The sequence below is a fragment of the Cherax quadricarinatus genome, chromosome 12, assembly GCF_038502225.1.
Source record: "Cherax quadricarinatus isolate ZL_2023a chromosome 12, ASM3850222v1, whole genome shotgun sequence".
Lineage (NCBI taxonomy): Eukaryota > Metazoa > Arthropoda > Malacostraca > Decapoda > Parastacidae > Cherax > Cherax quadricarinatus.
In genome coordinates this window covers 24,620,871-24,634,589 of record NC_091303.1, presented here as the reverse complement: position 1 = coordinate 24,634,589, position 13,719 = coordinate 24,620,871, and the positions used below count along the sequence as shown (strand labels likewise).

The window sequence follows — 13,719 nt, the reverse complement described above, 5'->3', positions numbered from 1 at the left end:
GTAATGTGGCAGATGTTGCAAATGTATGGAATAGATAGGTTATTGAAAGCAGTAAAGAGTCTTTATGAGGATAGTGAGACTCAGGTTAGAGTATGTAGGAAAGAGGGAGATTATTTCCCAGTAAAAATAGGCCTTAGACAGGGATGTGTAATGTCATCATGGTTGTTCAGTATATTTATAGATGGAGTTGTAAGAGAAGTGAATGCTTGGGTGTTGACAAGAGGTGTGGGGTTAAAAGATAAAGAATCTAGCACAAAGTGGGAGTTGTCACAGTTGCTCTGTGCTGATGACACTGTGCTTTTGGGAGATTCCAAAGTGAAGTTGCAGAGGTTGGTTAATGAGTTTGTGTAGGGTATGTAAAAGAAGGAAAATAAAAGTGAATATAAGAAAGAGTAAGGTGATAAGATGAAAATATTAGGTAACTGTTATGGGGCTATGGGACCCAACATGTATTTATGTATCTGTAAGTTACTCTGGGATACCTAATTATATTGAATTGATGGGGACTCAGCTCTAAATGTCATAAGGGCAGATCACTCTTATGGCTGTAAGGCAGCTGAGTCAAGCCTGTTTTTCTCAATGTAATAGGTTATACTAGGCACACAAACACACAATTTAAATTAAGTAGTTTATAAAGTTGTAATTCTTTTTGTAAAAGTAAAATTAAGGTGTGGTATAATTGTGGTAACTGGAGAATTGTGCTTGGCAACATTCTTTTGCTTTTGATGGGTGTGGGAGGAGCTTAGCTAGGCTCCTCCCTCTCTTTCTCTCTCTGTTGGTGGACTCCAAGCTGACAGGACCTCTGGGTCCTTCTTCTATTTCTTTTGGGCATTATGTGTGCTCCAGGGGTGAGTTTTTATAACTTAAGTTGGGGCCACCATACCCAGGGTGACTAAAGTGTGTCAAAACACTGGTTAGCCCAGAGATTAGTCATGAAGAGGGAAGGGCAAAGTTGCTGAGATGCACCATGTGGGAGAACAGCTAAGGAGTGTGTAGACTTATGTTTTGAATATGTGAGTGCTGTAATTGTATATTCTGTACATATCTATTCAGAATACAGTTATATTTTTATAGTAGTAGTTTAAATAACCTGTGAAGAGGGCTGGTGGAAGGATATCAGAGACACTGTGGATGATCAGTCATGATGTAAGTATTACCCCTAGACAGATAAGGCCATTAAGTAAAAGCTACCCCACACTAGAACATATAGTGAGAACCTTACTGTCAAAGTATAAGGGATAACAACATAACAACCTAACATGGGAGCTTGACCAGGAGAGTTATTTGACTGCGAAAATAACTCAAAACATTCTTTGAACTATATGTACTGGTATGGGGTAATAACAGTTGCATGTTTCTGGTAGAAGATTTACCAAGATGGTGTCAGTGGAAGTATTGTTTTCATATTAGTTTACAGGTTGTTTTTCTCCTAAGGTGGGAGAAAGGTTAAGTAACACATTTTTGTTGTGGTTATGGTAAGTGCTATGTGCATAGTTTACATTCAATTTGTGTTATTTTATGTGCCTGTGGGAAAACTTTGTCCACTGATACTGTAAGAGGGAAGCAAGTGTTTAAAGATAAAAACTATGTCCAAAGATGAGTCTTTAAACTTTTTAGGCTTCAGGGAGGAAGGTAATAATTCATCAGTAAACATGCCTGGTAACAGTGAACATGAGGGATCACCTACTCCAGGTGATATGGAAATGGGGAGAATGAGACTTAAATTAGCGGTGCTAGAGGCTGAAATGAAATTAATGAAAGCTAAGGAGGAAGAGTGTCAAAGGTTAGGAGGTTCAGAACCAGAGCCTGAGCAGTACTTTAACATAACTAAAGCTGCAAATTTTGTCCCTAAGTTTACAGAGAGTGACCCAGATAGATATTTTTCTTTTTTTGAGAAGACTGCTCTGGAGCAAGGATGGCCCAAACAGAAGTGGACTATCCTAGTTCGCACACAACTTGTGGGTAAAGGATTCCAGAGAGTAGAGACTCTGGAGGGGAAAAATTTTTCTGATTATGATAAAATTAAAGAGGAAGTATTGCTTGCCTACCAAATGATACCTGAGAAATATAGACAAAAGTTCAGAAATCAAAAATTTCAGGATGGGCAGACCTTAACTGAGTTTGGGAATGAGAAACTGTTCCTTTTTAAGAAATGGGTTTGTTCTAAAGGAGTTAATAAAGACTATAACAAATTAGTAGATCTGATGGTTCATGAGGAATTGTACAATACAATCCCTGTTGACCTCAGAGAGTATCTGGAGGACAAAAACTCAGGTAATCTTTCAGAAGCACTGGATCTAGGTGACAGATTCTTGGCTCGCAGGGAATTGGTAAGTAAAAACAGTCATGCTCCTTCTGAAAATTTCCCCACTCATTCTAAACCTTATTCCAAGTCCTATGGTCATAAAGGTAAGTGGGACAAGAATTTTCAGGGACAAACGAAGGCTGAGGCACCCTCTAAAATAGAAGGCAAAGGTAAGTCAGCTGGAGCTCAAAGTTTACCTAGACAATCAGATGTTTCAGGTCCTCGAGTAAACAGTACCAGTCCTACACCAAATGGTAAAAATACCTTTAAGAGTTATGCCTGTTACTACTGTAACAAAACTAGACACACGCAAAAGTTTTGCTGGTCAAGACGGAGAGATCAGGGAAGTAGTGTGAGGGAGACTGGGCCTACTATGATGCAGTTAATTGCTGCACAGGGATGTGTTGACACACTTTTGTCACCCTGGGTATGGTGGCCCCAACTTAAGTTATAAAAACTTACCCCTGGAGCACACATAATGCCCAAAAGAAATAGAAGGACCAAGAGGTCCTGCCAGCTTGGAGTCCACCAACAGAGAGAGAGAGAGAGAGAGAGGGAGAGGGAGGAGCCTAGCTAAGCTCCTCCTACACCCATCAAAAACAAAAGAATGTTGCCAAGCACAATTCTCCAGTTACCACAATTATACCACACCTTAATTTTACTTTTACAAAAAGAATTACAACTTTATAAACTACTTATTTAAATTGTGTGTTTGTGTGTCTATAGTATAACCTATTATATTGAGAAAAACAGGCTTGACTCAGCTGCCTTACAGCCATAAAAGTGATCTGCCCTTATGACATTTAGAGCTGAGTCCCCATCAATTCAATGTAATTAGGTATCCCAGAGTAACTTACAGATACATAAATACATGTTGGGTCCCATAGCCCCATAACAGTAACCAAAGATTGGACATCTGATTGGAGGGAGAGAGCATGGAGCAGGTGAATGTATTCAGATATTTGGAGGTGGACATGTCAGCAGATGAGTCTATGAAAGATGAGGTGAATCATAGAATTGACAAAGGGAGAAAGGTGTGTGGTGCTCTGAGGAGTCTGTGGAGACAAAGAACTTTATCCATGAAAGTAAAGAGGGGAATGTATGAGAGTATAGTTATACCAACACTTTTGTATGGGTGTGAGGCATGGTTGGTAATGTTGCAACAAGGACAAAGCTGGAGGCAGTGGAGATGTCATATCTGAGGGCAATGTGTGGTATGAATATAATTCAGAGAATCCATAATTTGGAGATTAGGAGGAGGTGTGGGATTACCAAAACGAAAATCCAGAGTGCTGAGGAGGGGTTATTGAGATGGTTTGGGCATGTAGAGAGGATGGAACCAAATAGAATGACTTTGAAAGTGTGTAAATCTGTAGTGGAGGGACGGCAGGGGTAGGGGTCGGCCTAAGAAAGGTTGGAGGGAAGGGGTAAAGGTTTTGTGTGCGAGGGGCTTGGATTTCCAGCGTGCGTAAGCATGTTAGATAGGAGCAAATTGTTTTTAGGACTTGACGTGCAGTTGGAGTGTAACTCCAACTGCACGTCAAGTCCTAAAAACAATTTGCTCCTATCTAACAAGGTAACATTTATGAAAGGATTCAGGGAAACCGGCGGGCAGGGAGATGGGAAGTACAGTGCCAGCCCTCTGCAGAGGGGTGTTAATGTTGCAGTTTTATAACTGAGTGTAAGCATGCCTCTGGCAAGACAGTGATGGAGTGAATGATGATGGAAACTTTTCTTTTTCAGGCCACCCTGCCTTGGTGGGAAATGGCCGGTGTTAATAATAAAAAAAAATATTAAATTGATAAACAAAAAATGCCTCACACACTGAATATTTCACTGCAGAAATATTATGCAGGGAATTCATAGTGTAGAAATTAGGAGTAGGTGTGGAGTCACTAAAAGTATTATTCAGAGGGCTGAAGAGGGGTTGTTGAGGCAGTTTGGTCATTTAGAGAGGATGGAGCAAAACAGGATGACTTGGAGGGTGTATAAATCTGTTGTTGGGGGAAGTAGGGGTGGGAGTCATCCTAGGAAAGGATGGAGGGAGGGGGTAAAAGAGGTTTTGTGTGCAAGGGGCTTGGATATGCAGCAGGCATGTGAGAGTATGTTAGACTGGAGAAGAATGGTTTTTGGGCCCTGATAAGTTGTTGGAGTGTGAGCAGGGTAATATTTTGTGATGGGATTCAGGGAAACCAGTTAGCCAGACTTGAGGCCTTGAGGTGGGAAGTACATTGCTTGCACTTTACAGGAAGGGTTTAGGATATTGACTGTTTGGAGTGACATCTAAACTGTCGTATCTGAGTGCCTCTGTAAAGGCAGTGATTGTGTGTGAATGATTGTGAGAGAGTATCTTTTTTGGGTCATTGCCTCAGTTGGACACAGTTGTGTTAAAAAAAAATGTATTGAATTGTAGCCATTGCCCCGTTTATTAGGTACAATACAACACTATTTATATTTCTTTATGCAGTACAGTACAATTATTGTAGTCTATATGTAATAAAACATTGGTAGGCTCATAAGAAAGCCACCAATATACATTGCATTTCAGGCAAACTAATCAAAATGCTCAAGATTTAGACATGCTATTACGTAGGATTTCTAATGCAGTTGACTACAATTATATGCACAGTAAGAAAGGTAGCTAATGAACAAATGGTACAGTTTCAAAAGTATGACATTATTTCAAACTGATTAAATGATCTTCACCCATTTCAGTCTGCCATATTCTGTTGTGCTGTCCGATTTACCAGCGAGCACACAGAATTTACCTCTGATATCTTCACTGCGCTAACACCCTTACTTTATTTTTCCTCCTCCCTGACAGCCCCATCTTTGACAGACTCCCTCTTTGATTTCTTAACAGATTACACAACCTTTGGTAATACTTCCTTTAGCACTCCTCACTGCCCTTACTAACTACCTCTGTTATACTCTCCACTCTTGCTAGTCTTAGATCAAGCATACTAAACAGTTAGCACACACTATCCTGCAGCACTGTATGACTCTTGTGGGTTTAGCACTTAGTTTGATTATACAGTGGAACCTCGGTTTTTGTATGCCCCAGTTTTTGTATAATTCGGTTTTCAACGACTTTTTTTTGTCAAAATTTTGTCCCAGTTTTCGTACATTTGCTCAGTTTTCATAGAGTTGAAAATGGTCCATACCAAATGCATCCGCATGACTTGGCCACTCAAGCGCCCACACAAAGCATCCCATGCATTCGTGACTCAGTCTGCCTTTGTTTCTTGTTGAGTTAGCATCATCCCCGCGTTCATCTGAAACATTTCATAATAATCCATGGTTTTTTGTGCTTGTTTATTAAGTATGACTGCTAAATAAGCCACCATGGGGCCAATGAAAGTTCCAAGTGCAAAGTGGAGTGAGTTGCAAAGTTTTGTGGAGAAATATCACCCTAACAAAGCTGTTGCAGGTATTGTCTGTAACATGTCCAATGACAATGCCTTGTCTCATTTTAGGCAAATCTTAGAGACATCAGAAACAGACCTCTCTGGACAGATTTTTTGTGTGACAGGGGTACAGTGACTCAAGCTTGCATGATGAGACATCGATAAACAACCTAAAACTAGCACTAGGTGCCATTGATTGGCAGAGAGAGCTAGATGGCAGTAATAATATCGATAAAGATATAGAAACTTTTTTACATAGAACCCTAAACCTCTATAACAAGTATTGTCTAATCAAAACGAAACAGATCACAGAAAAAAGACTAAACAGCTCATGGCTAACAAAAAGTATCATCAAATCTATTAATAAAAAACACCAAATTGAAAAACAGTTCAAATTAGGCTTAGTTACTTGCAAGGTAGATTTTGTACTAAGTTTAAATAAGATTGTATTAAATAAGATTGTAAAACAGCTAACCACTATTCCTTGTCTAGTTTTAAGTATAGTTACTATATACTGTACTATTATCTTATCTAGTTTTAATTAGTTACTATGTATTAGGATTAGTTTGCCCGAAATGCCTCGGCATGATAGTGGCTATCTTTGTACTTAGCAAATCAAAATTGTAATTACACATTGTAACCTTTACAAAGAAATAGCAAATCAAAATTGTAATTACACATTGTAACCTTTACAAAGAAATAAACTTTACTTTACTTTACTTTACTAGTGCCAGTAAAAGACAAAGAAGGGAAGTAACCCCAGATAGGGCCTTGATACCTGAAGTCTTTATGGATACCTTTACCTTTGATATAGCTTTGAAGAATTTCGAGAGTATATCTACTCTCTGAGCCCGGCCATGGGCCAGGCTCGTCTGGTGCTCGCCTGGTCAACCAGGCTGTTGCTGCTGGAGGAACGCTGCCCCACATATCCATCACAGCCTGGTTGATCTGGCAACTGGTGAAGATACTTGTCTAGTTTCCTCTTGAAGGCTTCAACACTTGTTCCAGCAGTGTTTTTGATATCTTCTGGTAAGATGTTGAAAAGTCTGGGACCCCGGATGTTGATAGTGTTCCCTTATTGTCCCAACTGCACCCATGCTCCTCACTGGGTTTATTTTACACTTCCTCCCATATCTCTCACTCCAGTATGTTGTTATGGCAGTGTGCAGATTTGGGACCAAGCCCTCGAGTACCTTCCAGGTATATATCATCATGTACCTCTCTCTCCTCTGCTCCAGTGAGTACATGTTCAAGACTTGCAGGCATTCCCAGTAGTTTAGGTGCTTTACTGGCTCAATGTGAGCCGTAAACGATCTCTGTATTTGTTCCAGCTCCGATATTTCTCCTGCCCTGAATGGGGCCATCAGCACTGAGCAATATTCTAAGTGAGGGAGCACTAGCAATTTGAAGAGTGTCACCATCGGCATTGTTTCCCTTGTTTTGAAAGTTCTCAATACCCACCCAGTCATCTTCCTGGCTGTCGTGATCTTTGTCTTGTTATAGTCTTTAAAAGAAAGGTCCGCTGACATAATTATTCCTAGATCTTTTACGTGTTCCTTACATTCTGTTTGGCAACCCTCTTGAGTTTCGTATATAGTGCTCCTTTTGAGTTCTTCATTCTTTCCATACCTAAGCAGCTGGAACTTATCACCGTTGAACGTCATGTTGTTTTCCACTGCCCACTGGAAAACCCTGTTTATGTCTTCCTGTACTTTTTCAGTGCCCTCTACCATACTGACTTTCATGCTTATTTTAGTGTCATCTGCAAATGATGATACAAAAGTGTGCTGGGCATTTTTGTCTATGTCTGCTATGAGGATAAGGAACAGCAGAGGTGCCAGGACAGTACCTTGGGGCACTGAGCTTTTGACCTTGCTGATGCTGGATCTTGCCCTGTTCTGTGTGTTATGAAATCGAAAATCCATCTGCCTACCTTCCAAACAATAACCTCTCCTCCTCCCTCTACCCTCCTTGCCATCTTCCATACGCCAACAAGAGTCTTCAATAAAGGTAAAAGTGATGTTAAATGTTCATTTATACATTTCATTAGTCATTTATATTAATTTCTCATTGTTTTCTGTATGTAAAACTATAGTTATTCTCTATAAAATGTATTTTTTGTTAATATTTTTGGGTGTCTGGAATGGATTAATTGGATTTACAGTATTTCTTATGGGAAATATTGCTTCAGTTTTCGTATGATTTGGTTTTCATCAGACTTTTTAGAACAGATTAATCATGAAAACCAAGATTCCACTCTAATAACAAAACAGGAAGTTACTTACAATAGAAATGCAGTGGGAATACAAAATATATGGATAAACAAAGATGGACATAAGGCTTGAACTGTGGTTCCAAAATTAGCAGGTTCACTGCTCTACTGGCTTAGCTACCAGGCTTGTAATAGTGAAGGTTCAGAAACAGTACTTCTGTACATGCTTCTGTCAGAAGCACCAACTAAACACTTGGCTGCAGTCCAGGAGCTTTAACAGTAAATTTATTCTTACCTCCCTCGAAGCCATATAAATTATGAACTCACATTAACACGTAATGAATGACTGTAAATAAATACACAAAGATGGATGGGAAGCTCAAACTATTTAGCTTGCCTTCACATTGCCCTTTCTATGAAAAGGCTTCCTTAAGTCTACACACTTACCATGCTTTCTTCTGAGTGCAAGCAGGTAAAATACAGGTCCTCCATCACAAATTCAGCATCATTGGGACCTGTAGTGTGCCAGATTACTGAGTTTGCCGGATTACAGAGTGATTAGGTTAGAATACACTTAGTAATATTAACCATCTTGATTTACACAAAGCTCATTGAACATTGGCCAAAATCAAACATTTCCGCTAGTTTGAGCTTAATTTTAAGGTACTTTTCGTCGTGAAACCAATCAAAATCATATCTATTTCTGTAATACGTACATCTTCCATTCTATCAAATGAGACAAAAAAACGAGAATACAACCATAAAAACTATACGAAAATATACTGCAAAGAGGCGGCTAATGGCCGAGAAGTGAACTCCCTTATTTATCGTCAGTTTTTTTATTTTTTCATTTTTGGTGTACTTTAACCCTTTCAGGGTCCGTGCCATAGATCTACGGCTTTACGTTGAGGGTCCAAACTGTAGATCTATGCCATGAACTCAGCTCACTCTGATAAGCTGTGAGTGGTAAATTTGGGCCTACATATGAGAGAATACATCTATGTAGTATATGTGCACCACATAAAACAAATCCTTCAGCACACAGTGCATAATGAGAGAAAAAACTGAGACCGTAATTTTTGATTAAAACAGAAACTTTGCAGTGTTGTTTCGTATGCTTTTTATAGTTGTATTTGCGATTTCTTGGTCTCATTTGATAGAATGGAAGATATGTTACAGAAATAGAGATGATTTTGATTGGTTTTAGTACTGAAAATGGCTTGAAACCGAGCTCAAAATAGCGGAAATGTTAAATTTTTGCCGATGTTCAAGAGTAAACAAATGACCTCACACGTCTAATACACACTAGCTGATGGGTCCAATATACATTCACAAATGTCCTGATATTATTTATACAGTTATTTTTTGGTTTGAATAAAAATTCATTATGTGAATTAAAAATCAAAATGGAATTCATTTGTAAAGCCTGAAAACATAACTAATGAACAGAGAAAATGTTGGTTTAATGCCAGGAATGCATGCATTGTTTATTCTGGACCCTATTTTGAAATTTGAATACATTGGAACCTCTACGTGCGAGTTTAATCCGTTTCATGACCTTGCTTGCAACTGGATTTGCTCATTTGCAGAGTCAATTTTCCTCATCTAAATTAACTGAAATGCAATTAATCCGTTCCAGTGGAATTCTGTACTTCAATAATTTTGCTAATATCAACTCTGCGGCTTATTTATCTATCTCACTTCATCAAATATGACATAATAAACAATATAAATAACATAGAAACCTGATATATACTCTAAAATGAATAAAATATGCCATTCATGTAGTGGTATGGATGGTGTCGGCGGTGGACGAGTTTGTCTGGAGACCAGGCAAAATACTTCATGAATAATTTAGCTAATATCATCTATATGGCTTATTTATTTATCACAGTTCATCTAATATAACATAACAAACAATATAAATAACATAAAAACCATGATATATACTCTAGAATGAATAAAATGTCATTCTTGTAGTGGCATTGACGGTGTCGGCGGTGGACGAGTTTGTCTGGAGACCGGGCAAAATACTTCATGAATAATTTCGCTAATATCATCTATATGGCTTATTTATGTATCACAGTTCATCTAATATGACGTATCAAACAATAAAAAATAACATAGAAACATGATATATATACTCTAGAATGAATAAAATATGTCATTATGTAACAGGTGGAGGCGGCCACAACTGCTCCCTCTTTGTTGTGCTAAACACTGCCATCTAGTGATGGCCTTTTGAAGCATGTTTCCATCATACATTACCCAAGTTTCAGTAAGGTAGTCCAACAAACAAATGAGATACAATTCCCGAGATCAAGAGCAAGAGCCCCTCACCAGTGTCAAGGAACCTGCCTTGAGGTCTGCTCGCTTGTGGAAATTTTGCTTGCGTATGGAAGCAAAAAATCGACCCATCGACTGCTTGTATTTGGAAAAACTTGCATGTGGACACGCTCGCAAGTAGAGGTACCACTGTATTTTGAACTTTGCACTAAATTCACCAAATTACCAATTTCCAATCACCATTTTGTAGTTGAAACAGTTGAGTTGACGATTTCTTGTGCTCAATCGATAGAATAGACGTAATACTAGTGAAATAGCTAAGAATTTGGTTGACTGGAATAAGGTAATTGGCCTAAAATAGGAGTCAAAGTCGGCAAAATCACCGATGCGTAAATATCGCTGACACATCAAAATTCACAAGAGCATAATTTTGTAAATTTTCCATCAAATTTCATACTTTTGTTTTATTACCTTCAGAAAAAGATTCTCTACCATTTCATAAGAAAAAATAACAAAATTATTTTATGAAAATTCTTGGACACCGGTGTGAACTTTGAAATTTGGCCTCTGGACCCTGAAAGGGTTAAGAAGCATTTTTCCATAATACATTGCCCAAGTTTCAATAAGACAGCCTAACAAACAACAGAGAAAATTTTTTTTTTACCAAAAATCATATATGGCAAGCCTAAGCCAGGATATTGGAAATAAGCCACTTTGCCTGACTTTTTTTTTTTGGGTTATCCTAGGTTCTCTACACATACGCTGCTATGTATGATAATCTATGTAACTGTATTTGTGAATAAACTTACTTATTTACTTCTATTCTGTTGACTGAGTACAAGAAACCGCCCATTCACCCATTTCAACTACCCAATAAAGTGGTCAGAAATTGGCAATTTGGCCAATTTCACACAAATTTCAACAAATGCCAATTTCAAAATAGGTTCCAGAATAAACAGTGCAGACATTCCTGGCACTAAAATAACATTTTCTCTGTTCATTAGTCACGGCTCCAGGCCCCTCTTATATTACTCTTGCTTACCATTTGGAATTTTTATTCACGCAAAAAGTAGAAGACTTACTGTTATGCAGACTACTGCATTATTGTAATAATTGTGTAATGTCAACCCATTCTTGACTGCGTATTGGAATTTGGACTGGCAGGCACACATGTATTAGACAGTGACGTCATTTGTTTACTCTTGAACATCGCTAAAAATGGAACATTTCTGCTACTTTGAGCGCAGTTTCAAGGTACTTTTCATAAAGAAAGCAATAAAAATTATATCTATTTCTGTAATACAGGAGGGCCCCACTTATACGGCAGGTTAGGTTCCAGGCTACCGCCGTAAAGCGGAAATCGCCGTAAAGTGGAACACCCTTTTTTTCCACTTATAAATGCATACAAACACTAGATAACAAGTTTACACTAACATATATTAAGTTAGCAATAGAACCAGGCATCAAAAAACAATAAAAAGGTACAATACACACACAGTGCACTCATTACTTACCTTAAAATATTTATAGTCTTAATCTAGGGTGAGACAAGTAGTATTTATTGTAAGAAATCAAGTGTGGTATGTATTGTAATAGCCAGGCTACCTCACCAGGCCACCCCACCCACACATACTATTCTATGATATTTAAGCATCCCAGAGCGATAAAATGTATATACAGTTCACTCATTACTTACCTTAAAATATTTGTAGTCTTAATGTAGGGTCAGGAGTAAGTAAATGAGATAAAACGAATAAATGAGAGAGAGAAAGAATGAGTACATGAGAGGTAACAGGCGCAGAGTTATGTAAACAAACCAGGCTCCCACATCTTATATTTATGTTTATTTATTCTATTGTGGGGTGTATTTATCATCTTTTTATGTTATGTATCGTGTTTATTATATAATTTTGAAAAAAATATCATGGATGGATTAATGAAAATGTGTATATTACCGTAATATACGACATTTAATGAGACTCGGCGAGTATTGTTATTATCACCACTTGTGCAAGTCGTCTGCTCACATCTCACATTTGTTTATTTATTCTACTGTGGGGTGTATTTATCTTATTTATATGTTATGCATCGTGTTTATTATATAATTTTGAAAAAAATATCATGGATGGATTAATGAAAATGTGTATATTACCGCAATATACGACATTTAATGAGACTCGGTGAGTATTGTTATTATGGCGTCACTTGTGGAAGTCGTCTGCTCACATCTCACATTTATGTTTATTTATTCTACTGTGGGGTGTATTTATCTTATTTATATGTTATGCATCGTGTTTATTATATAATTTTGAAAAAAATATCATGGATGGATTAATGAAAATGTGTATATTACCGTAATATACGACATTTAATGAGACTCGGTGAGTATTGTTATTATGGCGTCACTTGTGGAAGTCGTCTGCTCACATCTCACATTTATGTTTATTTATTCTACTGTGGGGTGTATTTATCTTATTTATATGTTATGCATCGTGTTTATTATATAATTTTGAAAAAAATATCATGGATGGATTAATGAAAATGTGTATATTAACGTAATATACGACATTTAAATGACTCGATGTATGTAAGTTTATTTAGGTACAGGTATACATAAGTATAATTATCAGAGTATATATAAAATATGAAATAACTTTTAAAAACATTTGAAATTTTGGAGTTTCCAGACAAAATGGAGAGACTTAGTGCTTACTGAGCTCATGGAGAATGTAAACAAACAGGGTGGGGCACGGTGACCGTATTAGAAAGTCAGGTGGGGGGAGCCGTATAGTGAGTTTTGGTCATAATTTGAAATGTCCGTATTAGCGGAACGCCGTAAAGTGAAACGCCGTAAAGCGGGGCCTTCCTGTATATCTTCTATTCTATCAAATGAGACCAAAAAAAAAGCGAGAATACAGCCATAAAAACCATATGAAAATATACCGCTAAGGGGAGGCTAATGGCTGAGAGGTGAACTCCGTTATTTATGGTCTGATTTTCATTTTTGGTGTACGTTAAGAAGCATCTTTCCATCATACATTGCCCAAGTTTCAATAAGATAGCCCAACAAACAGCCGAGAGAAAAAAAACGATAATAATAATACAGCGGATCCTCGCCTAATGAACGCATCGCATAATGTTAAATCCACCTAGCGATACATTTTAACGCAAAAATTTTGCCTCGGCTAGAACTAAAAAACTCGCTCAATGCGATTCGTTTGAGACACGTCCACGTGCGGCCTGAGCCCGCCTCACTTGTTCTGTGGGTGCCAGTGTTTACAAGCCAGCCACCGCGGTCGCATCCAAGTATGCAATCGGAACATTTCATATTATCACAGCGTTTTTAGTGATTGCACCTGAAAAATAAGTCAACATGGGCCCCAAGAAAGCTTCTAGTGCCAACCCTGTGATAAAAAGGGTGAGAATTAGTATGGAAATTAAAAAAGATTTTGAAGGGTTTGGGGCTAACCCTGAGACGCCTATGCCAGTTGTGGAATCCATTGTGCCTA

At 38.0% G+C, this 13,719-nt stretch overlaps 1 protein-coding gene across 2 annotated transcripts in view; it reads left to right on the top strand.

Annotated features, from left to right (window-relative positions):
* Positions 1-13,719, top strand: part of mgl (low-density lipoprotein receptor-related protein megalin) — a 611,193-nt gene that overhangs the window by 589,265 nt on the left and 8,209 nt on the right. The gene's annotated exons all lie outside the window — the stretch shown is intronic.